This window comes from Lynx canadensis, chromosome A2 (genome assembly GCF_007474595.2).
Source record: "Lynx canadensis isolate LIC74 chromosome A2, mLynCan4.pri.v2, whole genome shotgun sequence".
NCBI lineage: Eukaryota > Metazoa > Chordata > Mammalia > Carnivora > Felidae > Lynx > Lynx canadensis.
In genome coordinates, this window is record NC_044304.2 from 52,906,197 (window position 1) to 52,916,713 (window position 10,517).

Consider the following 10,517-nt stretch of genomic DNA (forward strand, 5'->3'; position numbering starts at 1 on the left):
TTATTTAAGAGGATGATCTTTGGACACCAACCTGGCTGAGTTTGAATTGGGCTCAGCCACTTCCTATCTGTGTATCCCTGGAAAATGACTTTACCTCTGTGTGTCTGTTTCCTCACCTGTAAAATGGGGATATGAATTAATATTACTCCCCTCATAGGGTGTTATGAGAAATGGATGGCCTTTATATGTATTAATATTTGTCAAAACTTTTGCAAACATATTAAATAAACTGCAAATGATGGTAAACATATTGAAAAAAGGGTACTGACCACAACTTTACATGGCGATGCCTCTAAGATGGATGAAAGCTGACACCTGAAGGAGAGGAATTAGCCTTGTGAAGCATGGCAGGCAGGGAGGAGACAAAGAGCATTTGCAAAATACCCAAGACAGACCCACGCTGGGCATGGAGATGTGGAGGGAATGACCTCAGGGCAGGAAACAAGGGGGAGAGGACAGGAGGTGGTGGCAGGGAACTGGGCAAGGGCAGATCAAGCATACTCTGCAGGGTGTGACAAAGCTGAGATTTATTCTTCGTCAGTGCAAAGCCCTTGAATAGTCTGAATGGTTTGAAACAGGGGAGAGAAATTCCTGGTTTATTCTGTATCCTTTATGAACCAAAAATCATCTGCTCCCTTTTGCCAAAGATTATGCAGCATCTGGAAAATAAAGCTAAGTACATCTCAATAACAGGTCCTCCTTTCTGTGACAGTTTTTACACTATAAAATCATGATAAGCAAAAATATAATCACTTGAAATGCTCAGGCCTGAAATGTAACCCCATTAAGGTGAGAAGAAGATGGTTCTGAAAAAAGACTTCAACTGCACCTGTAAAGGTATTCTACTCTACTGCAATCCACTTCTGGTCTATCCATTCACCTTCATTGGGGATTTTTGACAAATATGAACATAAGTCATCATGAATAGAACATACATTTTGTTTCGTTTTACAAGCAACGGTATTTTCTGACCCATATTCTTTTCTTTGGACTCCCTTATCACCAATAATAACGCTCTTACAAATAGCTTAAGGTGCAGAATTAGAGAATAAGAGGTATCAATTCTAAAGCTACTAAAATTTAGGGACATTCAGTGCTAATGACAAGCTCAGCTATAAATTTGAATGCCATTATTTTGGACGTCCACAAAGAACTGTCCCTTTTTGATCAACAAGAGGACAAAAGCACCTGTCTCAGAAACAGAATTATGGGGCACACGGGTGGCTCAGTCAGTTAAGCATCCAACTCTTGGTTTCGTCTCAGGTCACAATCTCACAGTTTCATGGGGTCGAGCCCCACGTCCAGCTCTGTGCTGATAGCAGAGAGCCTGCTTGGGATTCTGTCTCCCTCTCTCTCTGCCCTCCCGCCATTCATGCTGTCTCTCTCTCAAAATAAATAAACTTTAAAAAAAAATTAAAGAAATAGAATTACAAGATGTATTCAAATTTTTTTTCCAGGCAAAAGAACAGAATTTCAAGATATGTTATGCGAATGTTCTAAGGAGATTTCCCAGGTGAAAGTTACAGCACCAGGACTATCTCACTCCATGGTTCTTCCAGGAACAGTGGCCTAACTACAGTATAATTGAGGAAAGAGTATGAGAACATGAAGCAACTGTCCTGGCTAGGGGTGGAAGCCAGTAGAGGTGGGAAGAAGCACATTCAAACCTCCTGATGTTCCTGCCACACTGTCACTTGCCCAAAAAAAACAGAAACAGGAAGACAGCACTATCCTGGGTACTGATGGCATCTCCAGTTTCCAGATGCACACTATTCAGTATCTCTAATTCCTGTTGGCCCTGTTCCACCCCTCTATCCCCTGCAATCAGAGCCACTTCCTGGGACAATCTAAACCAGCCTTGGCTAATAAAGTACAACTGGAGCACAAGCCTACAAGCATGAACTCTCACACCACAGCACGAGGTATGTGACCCTTTCGCCCATCAAGAATTTAGAGGCTTTGAGTCTCTCCTATTTCCGTTAGAACTATATACAGACATTACAGAAAAGGAAAAGGCACCTCACTGCCCTGAAGCAATATCACACTGTGGTCGATCTGATGAGCAGTCTGTCCAGTAGGAAGGATAACCGAAATGAAATTTCAGACCAAATTATCACCAGATCCAGACAGCCACGGGCAAGCACGGCTTTGGGCACATCAAGAAGGTGAGCATTCCCCTTCTGATTCTTCTCCACAGTGTGTCCAATTGATGCCCCCCACCCCAGCTTCTTGCAACACATAATCTTCCTGTTAACATCCAATTCTCAGACCATCCCTCTATGTTCTTGCTGAAAATATCTCTCATTTGTGTAATCCTTTTTTTTTCTTCTCAACACTTTGCCATCTGTTACATCAATACAGCCAGAACTTTAGTGGCACAAAACCTAAGTTCGAGCCCTACTTTAACACTTCCACTCAGTCAGCTTCCTTCTAGGCTCTGCTCTACAGAGCTAACACTAATTGTGTGGGCCATTTCACCTCTCCAGGCTCAAGTTTCCTCACTTAGAATAGCAGTAATGTTGCTTCCTGCATATGGTCACAGACTTGGCGTGTGGATTCAAGGATACAACGTTACTGAAAATGCCCTGTAAATTCAATTGAGAAATATATGTCAGCCTCAAACAGCCACCACCATCTTAAGGTTGTAGGGCACACACTTTTCCAAAGCACACTCATGTAAATTACTTCATTGGATTCTCACTGCAACTTGGCCAAACAAGATTATTCATATTCTCCTACAGATGAAAACCCAAAGTGCCAAGAATCTAAGTGACTTCCAGAAGAAGCTAAGACTAGAATCCAAGTCCCCTGACTCACCATCCAATGCTATTTTTACTCCACTTAAGCTGATTTTCATAAAGACTTTTGAAGAAAAGCAGTTACTTATTTTTAGTTTAAGTTACATCCCTTCCCCCCACCCCCGCCCAAAAAACCTTCCATCATCAACCAAGGCAAGACTTGTAGTCTATGTTCTTTCCCTACACCTTGAGATACATCAGGCAATAACCTGACAGTTTCTCAAGTAAGCAAAGGGAAACAAATCCTCCCCTCTTGCAAACGCGAAAACGCTGCCATATTATACTTTCTTTGAACAGAGCTGAGCACGGAGTCACGCGAATAGTAACCAAGCCAGGTGAGAAAATGCTCGCAGAAGATGTTCTGAAAGTAGAGCAAAGCAACACTGTCAATAGCTGCAGCCGTAGGTTCCTGGGGCCAATGCAACACGGCCTGTAAACATAGGCCCTCAAACCTTCAGGCTCCAAGAACAGGCTCAGTATTAGGAAGGATGGCTTCTACTCAGTCACGCTCAAGAAAACCTGTTGTCTGAGTTACGATGGATAACGGTTAGGGATCAGTGAATGGTATTTTCAAATGTTCACCTAATTGTTTGTGTTTCTCACCACCTTGAATGGTACACCACATTACTAAATAGAGGCCAGCCCTTATTCAAAATACTCTTTCAAAAGTCATACTACTGAAAGAGCATGAACAGATGGATCCTGTGCTAGGCCAGCGTTCCTTACCGAGGCATATCCCTGGCATGAATACTCGATCCATACTCCATACTAAGTACAATGTCAGGACGTGGCCGCCCTCTGCTTACATACAACTCACTTCTACACATACCCTCTCCTGAAAATGTATCTGAAGGCCAAATGTATTAAATCTGAATATACTTACATGCTCTATGACCACTTCCAGAGAATTGAAAATATATGTGCATAAAATCCCTAGTTAGGCTGCTTTCAGGTGCTTGCCGACCTCAAGCATAACCCCCAGAATATAAGAGTCAGCTGGTGGCAGTCCTTCCAGTGTCCTAGAAAGCTATAAAACTTGCTAAGTTGGGACAGTTCTGTACCCTTCCCATAATGAATGACATCATGCCCCTCCTGTGAAAGGAGACAGTCTGTAGGTTGGGCAGCCGTCCATCTCTCATCCTCCAAAGTAGGATTTGTGAGATGTTGGAATTAAGTAATCCCAGGTGCGCGCCATCAGTTCGGCCCTGCCTACTGCTCATCACCACCTCTGATCGTTTCCCAGGGGAATGAAATCCCAGCCAGCTTAGGTGGAATAAAAGGTACCACTCTGGATGGAAACTCCCAAATGAATGCTCGACTCAACCACCTCTGGTCTTCCGATACTAAAATGACCCAAGTCTTGACTCTATGGACCTCCTTAACTACCCCTCCCCCAGGGGTGTGGTGTGTTAGGGATGTGCTATTCAGTCATCCTGATGACCCAGCAACACAAGCTAACAAACACTGCTACTGTGCAGTAACTAGATCCTCAGTTCCTGTTCTACAGTTTGGTATCAATGTCAGCCATGCACAGGCAGTATGAAAGCTGACCATGTGCCCGCTGAGGGCCAGCTACGTAAGCCTAATGCTGCAAAACTAAACTTAGGTTACAGCATATTTCCTTTTATGCGAGGCTGCCTGATGCTGGGGTAAAATTCTCACTGCTGGCTGAAGTTCACGCATCTCTCTCAAGGGTCCCCTAGAAACTGTATGGTGGGCCCACATTAACACCACTGTTGTCAGGAAAAGATAAGAAAATTCAAGTGTGGACATTTCGTTCAGATGACCAATTCCCACCATTTTTCGACACTGCTGTCAAATAAAACTGAACTATCCTTTTCTTTCTCATGTTTAGGCTCTTGTGAATCTGTCTCTTCATTCCCAAGTCCTCAGCCTTCTATAGCACTGCATATGAAATAAGGAAATTCTGTTTAAAGACATCTTATTTGAGATCTATTATCGATTCATTAACATTGAGTTCATGGCCAACAGCACTACAATTCATGCCTGAAGGAAGCTTATCTAATGCACACATTTCCACACACATTTTTCCTGAAGGCACATCACAGCCTTCTGGCTCTTGGGAACCCTGGACAGCACTTCAGCACTATGCTTGGGGGCCATTATAAGCAGCAAAAACACCAACAGAAAGCCCCCAAATGAGAAACATGGGTAACAAAAGAGACCACAAGTAAGAGTACAGTATGAGAGCTGAAACAAGTCAGAGTCTTGCCTTGTTTGACCTCACCTGGGGATGCACACTTGGGGAGACTCAAATTTTTCACCACTCTGTGCATGTGCATGGATGACAGAGACAGTGCTGCAAGTTCGAATTTGAGGTTACAAATAACTTTTAGTGAGTAGATAAACTCACAAATTCGAGGATGGGCTGTATCTGGTTATTGGACCTGAGGTATGAGACAGAGTATATTCCGTAAGATTCTCCTCCTTTGCAAAGGAACTGTCATACTGCATCCCAGGTAGCAAGAATTTTTCTGGTTTCAGCACCTCCTACTTACACTCCGCCTTTCCTACCTTGGCAATTTATACTATCAAAATTTGGCAGTCCAATTTCTTTCTTTCTTTCAAAGTTTATTTATTTACTTTGAGAGAGAGTGAAAGAGTGCGCAGGGGCAGACAAAGAGGAAAAGAGAGAGAATCCCAAGCAGGCTCCTCACTGACAGTGCTGAGCCCAACACAAGGCTCATGACCTGAGCTGAAACCTAGAGTCCAGATACTCAACCAGCTCAACCAACTGAGCCACCCAGGCACCCCGGCAGTCCCAACTGCTAAGCAGTTGTTGTTGCTATCGTCATTTTAACGTGTACATATTCTAAATGGCTACAGACTGTTGGCAGCATTCATTCTCTTTTCTTGTCTATTAGGATCTCACATATCAACGTCATTACCTTTAGATGGGATCCCTAAAACAATCACAAATGAGCTTCAGTTAACACAACTTGCACAAACTTAACACACACACAAAAAAAACTTCCTTTCACCAGGTTCTGCAACAGCTTATCTAACTAACATACGCCAAAATCCAGACTTGATATGTTAAGATGCCACACTGTCATAATTTTAGTCACATTAAATATTTCCCAATGTATGTGACTTTTACCTCCTGAATTTACAACTCTTATTGTTTTATTACGTCATACTCAAAGGTGCAAAACAACTTTTAAGATAGCTATTTTACTTATTTTTTTTAATGTTTATGTATTTTTGAAGGGGGGGGGGAGAGGCAGAAAAAGAGGGAGACACAGAATCACAAGCAGGCTCTGAGCTGTTAGCACACAAGCTGTGAGATCATGACCTGAGCCGAAGTCAGCTGCTTGTGTATCTGGCTGTTTTCATCACCAGTCTTACTCAGAGGCTTTCTTCCCCGTGCTTTTGCAGCCACTGTCTTATGTGAGCTTTCATAAATGAACATCTGAGGTCATTATGAGGCAGGAATGCAGGTGTGATTCTGGCCTTATGCAGAAGAGCAAAAAGAGATGTGGAGAGGCTAAGTGGCTTAGCTCGGAATCACACAGAAGAACCAACTGCAGAACCCAGATCTGGTGCAGTGCTTGTCCCCACATGGCTGTCCCTGCTCTCAAAGAGCAGTTAATTAAGTGTACATTTCCATTCATTAAAAATGTTATTTGTGGGGTGCCTGGGTGGCTCAGTGGGTTAAGCTTTCGACTTCCACTCAGGTCATGATCTTGTGGTTCGTGGGTTCCAGTCCCACATATGGCTCTCTGCTGACAACTCAGAGCCTGGAGCCTGCTTCAGATTCTGTGTCTCCCTCTCTGTCCCTCCCCCGCTTGTGCACACGCACTCTCTCTCAAAAAATAAACATTAAGAATAATTTTTTAATGTTATTTGTATTTCTTAATGTAATATGTGAGTCAAAATCATTTTATTTTTAATTTTTTTCCACGTTTGTTTATTTTCAAGAGAAAGAGAGCATGAGTGGGGGAGGGGCAGAGAAAGAGGGAAACATTGAACCCTAAAGCAGGCTGCAGGCTCCAGGCTCTGAGCTGTCAGCACAGAGCCTGACACAGGCCGAGCTCCTGAACTGTGAGTTCATGACCTGAGCCGAAGTTGGATGCTTAACCGACTGAGCCACCCAGGTGTCCCTTTTACTTATCATTTTAATAAGGCAAACTAGAAGCTGCACAGCAAAACTATCCAGGAAGGAACCTAGAAAAGACACAAAGTAAAATCTTCCTCTGGATTTGTTCTGGCAACCATCAGAGGCTGGCAACAAGGCTGACTCCATAAGCAGTTAAAAGGAATTTCCCATTACAGAACTCATAAAACAGAACATCTGAAAGTAAAAGTTTTGGTTTCACAATGATCAAGTTTGTAAGCGAACTAACTAGTCAGGTAAACTCACAGTTCTAAATCAGCTGGGGGAAGTGGCAACCACTGTGGTTAAGAAGCTCTCTGAAATCCTCAAAGACTTTTGTAAATAACATAATACCAACTACTTTTCAAGGCATATTATTTCCTGTAATTCCTGAACCTCTGTGATGTATTGGATCAGATACTATTACCCTCTTACAGAGGAGAATCAAATACAAAGGTTAAGTAGAGGTAACTTTTTCTGGTCACAAACTTAGGTGACTTAGGTGACACAGATTGGACTTAAAGTCATGTCTCCAGAAATAAGCAAGAGCTGTTTTCACTACAACATTCACAGTTTGCGAATGTAGTCCATGGTTATTTATAACAGAATTATCTTAATTGTATTGTGTTTTGGTCAACATAAAAATTAGTTTGCATTCCCCTTCCAAATGGAAAGCAAAAAGCAAGCTGCCCCAGAGTGTGACAAAACCAGTGGCAGGGGAAATCAGCCTGGGATTAATATTTTGCCAAAATTAAATAACAATTTGAGAGGTTTACATCATTTCAACCATGGGGGAGATGATTTTCAGCCAGATGTAAGAGGAAACACACAGAAGAAAACAAACACAAAATCGTGTCTTGAGTACACAACAAACTTCTAAAATATTTCTAAACCCATTAAAGTTAAGGCATTAAGATTTAGAGACGATAATAAACTTGTTCCAAGATCGCGTCATCAGTACAGCCTTAAGGCACTGACCCTAAAGCTCTTTCAACTACACACGCTACCCTTCACAGTGCTGCGCAGCAAGGAGGAAAAAGAATGAACATCTCAAGGTAGTGGGGTAGAGCAAAGAGTTAAAGTGTGGTATGTTAAAATGGCATGCAAAACTAACCTTCGAATACTAACTAATAGGAAAACTATCATTTTAGTTTTGTCTTTGAACGTTCAGAGGAAACAAATAGTCAAGGTAGGCTGGGGTTTAGAAACAGATTTGTAAAATCTGCAAACTGAGAGACAGCACCTTTCAGAGAGAGCAACCAGCTGCTGATAAAAACTAGAAGAGCAGCCTCCACTCCCCGCCCCCGGGCTGCTGGTTCTTATTAACCACAGAGAAGGAAATACAACCAGCAAAAACATACAGCACAATGATCAAAGTGAAACCGATTTTTTTTTTAATTATCTAGCTTAAATAGACGAATATGTCAATAAAATGCATAGACTAGCGCCAACAAGCACTGTCATCCTAACCTAAGACATTTCAATGTCTCAGTGTCAGGAATCAAAGGACACTTTAAGCAAAAAAAAAAAAAAAAAAAAAAGGAAAGACCTTTGCTTTTCGGCGAGGCCTGCACTCGGTGCTGGAAGAGTGTGCCGTTTTGTTTTGAGGAGGGGCAGGGAATATAGGAAGAGAAAAGCGAGACCCATCCCAGCGGCCCATCCTCAGCCTCTTCCCGCAGTCGTACACCCAGCCCTCCGGTGCCGCTGGCCAGGACCAAGGGTCTACAGGGCTCCGGGCCCCCTTCCCGGCCCCGTGCCTCGCATTCCCAGGACGCCTTCCTCTCGGGACCCCTCCAGGAGCCGGACCTCCCTTTGAGAGCCCTGGAGCTTCGGCTCCCCACCGGGAGCCTCAAGTTGCCCCGCGAGAACCAGCCGCCTCCTCCCTCCCGGAGGACGCCCTCAGGGCAGCTCCAAGTCACCCCACCCGGGAGTCCCCCCGCAGGCCGGCCCCTCGCGGGCCCGGTTCTCCCGCACTCACCGCCGGGCGGCTCTGGGCTCGCCCGCCTCGGGCCGGCCGGGCCCCGTGGGGGGCGGGGGCGGGCGTGGAGGCGGGACGGCCGAGCGCGCGGGGCGCACTCCGGAGGCGCGCCGACGCACAGGCGCGCTCGCGCCCGCGCTCCCGCACCGACTCCCCCGCTGCACGCCCACACGCACACGCGGGCGGCGCGCGCCAGGCCGACTCCGCGGCGGACGCGAGCGCGGAAGCGCGAGGAATCCCTGGAATGAGGCGCCGCCCGCCCGCCCTCAGCCCCGCTCCGCCGGGCTCCGCCTGGCCCGCCAGAACACGCCCCCCGGACACGCCCCTCCTACCGAGCAGGTGGGCGGCCGAGCCCAGGTGAGCCGGCTAGGTAGCGGGGGCGGGGCCCCGCGCGCCAGGGAGAGGCTTGTTTCCCCTCCCCCCTCCCGCCGCACGCCCCGCGGCCGCTCGCACCTACCCGGCGGGCGCCGACGCGCTCCGGCGGGGGACGCCAGCTGCAGGCCTGGAGCGGCGCTGGGCCCCCGGAGGAGGCGCCAGTTCCCGAGGGCGCGAGGACCCGGCATCTCACGCATATCTCTACCCCCGAAAGGCCCAGCCAGTGGGAACTCACCTTCGGTGTACACGCACCAACGAACCTTTCGTGGCGCCCAGGTGCCTGCTGCTCTGGGCCAGGCACGTTCCCCACACGCACACAGTGGGCCCACGCACCCAGTGCACACAGTACACGTGACACCGACATCCACGGTCTAGCTTTACTCCACACCCACTGGGTCTGCTGCCCCTTCCCCGCCACGCACAGCCAGCAAGTGCCAGAGTATTTGAGCCAGACCCGCAGCACCTACGCGGTGCTCGGCTTCAGACCCACACGCTTCCCCTTCCTCCAGCGGCAGCCTCTGGAAGGGTGTACGACTTCTCCAGCGCCCGGAGGTCGGCGCTCACACCCGGCTCGCCCGCGAGACCTCAGCGCACGCGGGGGACTCCCGTCCCCGGGACGCGGACCTGGACCGCTGCCTCACTTTCTCGTTACCCACACACCCCAGCCACACTGCCCAGACAGGCCGGCGGCCACACGTACCTGCAGGTACAGGTCGCACTTGCTTGGGGAAGTGTATACTCAGGTGCCACTGCGATCAGAACGGCCGCTGCAGTCCGGGGCACTCTGACGCGGCTCGGTTTCCTCCCATTACAGCATTTTACACTCCTCCACTCACTCTCCACTTCACACACACACACGCACGCACACACACTCACGCCCCAGGCGCTCGGCAGCGTCTTTCCTCCCCCTCCCTCGCCCGGAGGAGGAAGTCCTAGTAAATGAAAACAGTGTGGAAGGGAGGGAGCAGAGGAGGAAGGGAGGGAGGTCGGGGTGGAAAGAGCCCCCTCCAGCCGCTCACACAGCAGTGTTTGCTGTGTTTGGCAAACTCCTGGAGTCCACAACCCAGGCTGTTCTGAAATGCGCCCGGGGAGGGGCAGAGGGGAGGAGGTGAAACATTTCTAATTGGTGCAGGTTCTTATTACAGCAGCAGCGTAGACATGTGACCACGAAAAGAAAAGCCCTGTCTTTAATTTTTTCCTGTCATTCTCTAGAGATTTGGTGGTGGGGGGTAGGAGGGGTGGAGGCCTA

At 47.4% G+C, this 10,517-nt stretch overlaps 1 protein-coding gene across 2 annotated transcripts in view; it reads right to left on the minus strand.

Moving 5' to 3' along the window:
- The window catches only part of VGLL4 (vestigial like family member 4), a 168,568-nt gene extending 158,288 nt beyond the window's left edge, over positions 1-10,280 (minus strand). The window contains exon 1 of one of the 2 annotated variants that reach the window (XM_030307417.1): positions 9,969-10,280. The gene's annotated coding sequence lies outside the window, so the exon portion shown is untranslated. Of the gene's footprint in view, positions 1-8,893; positions 8,944-9,968 lie in introns of those variants that run through there. The other variant, XM_030307418.1, reaches the window with a different exon arrangement.
- Between the last annotated feature and the right edge of the window lie 237 nt (positions 10,281-10,517).